This window comes from Primulina huaijiensis, chromosome 2 (assembly GCF_012295235.1).
Source record: "Primulina huaijiensis isolate GDHJ02 chromosome 2, ASM1229523v2, whole genome shotgun sequence".
NCBI classification, from domain to species: Eukaryota; Viridiplantae; Streptophyta; class Magnoliopsida; order Lamiales; family Gesneriaceae; genus Primulina; species Primulina huaijiensis.
Genome location: NC_133307.1, coordinates 28,333,044 through 28,334,499, shown reverse-complemented (window position 1 = coordinate 28,334,499; position 1,456 = coordinate 28,333,044).

Below are 1,456 nucleotides of genomic sequence, written 5' to 3'. Positions count from 1 at the left end.
AATGCTTTTGTAAGATTTAACGAGTTCGCTAATGTTTCCTTCTCGATTCGCAGATAAAATTCAGCTTGTTATGTTCCTGAATCTGATATGTAATGGCTGACTATAGCGTGGTGATGTCCCAAGCTGAGGTTTCTGCTTTAAAGGAAACACTTTGTGCTCAGCAACAGCTTCTACAGAAACTTTACAATGAGTTGGATGAAGAAAGAGAGGCCTCTTCCACTGCGGCGAGCGAAGCTTTATCCGTGATATTGCGTCTCCAAGGAGAGAAGGCCGCTGTGAAAATGGAAGCAGAGCAATATATACAAGAGATTGTCTGAGGAGAAGATGTGTCATGCGGAGGAATCTTTGGCGATAATTGAAGATATTATCTATCAGAAGGAAATGGAGGTAGCTGCTTTTGATCACCAAGTTCAGGCCTATAGGTACAAATTGTTGAGCATCGGTTGTGTGGATCCTGGTGTTGGTGAGATAAATTTTCCCGAAAATCTTTTGCAAAGAAACGAAACTTTAGCCGGGGAAGCAAACATTCAGAACCTAGGAAGGAGGAATTCTGTTCCTCACCTTCTCAAATATAAGAGGGTTGTTCATGAAAAGGATAGTTCTATGAGCACGGAAACTGATTCGAATGGTAAGATTATGGAGGGACATAATAACAAGTCCTCAGATTTAGATAGGAGGATCGATAACGCGACTCCTGGTGACATCAATTCTTACTGGGAACAGATAAGGAAATTAGACGTGCGGGTGAAGGAGAGCGGGAGGTAAAATCACGAACTTCAAGAATGAAATGCGGTCTCCGTCACCGATTTCTTCACTACCAAACACAGGATCTTTATGTGATCCATCTAGCTTGAGGAATGAAATCAATCTGATCAAGCGGCCCTCGGATTTGCCAAACATTGCTGTGGCCGTTGATTATTCTTGTCCTCCAAGTGTTCATGATGTCTTCGAAGTCCCACAAGTTGACAAGAACCTCAGATCTTGTGAATCGTCGACCAAAGACAGGCCCAAGATGCTTCGTCATGGTAGTGAGAGCCTCGAAAGTGATGGATATTTCGGTCGTTCAAAATTGTGCAATAAGGATGAACCGGACTGGCTTAAGAAACTATTACAATCGAACCACCGTGAAAACGAATCATGTAAACCAAGTGAAATTGCTGACATAGGTTGTCGCTTCGCTATAGTCCAAACGAGTACACATGTTTCTGAATCCCGGCCAAGATCGAATAAACTTAATATGGGATCAGAGATTATTGAAATTGAGAGACCCTCAGCACCTACAAACGGAGAGGTAGAAATTAACTTGTTGAAGGAGATCAAAGAGAAACTAAATTCATTACATGATGAGATTAGGAGTATGAAAATCAAGAAACACCACGAGCAAGACTACCCTTCATTTCATCTTCTTGCGGAGGTGCTCATTCAGGAACTCTTTGCTGTGACTCTTTTATTTTTC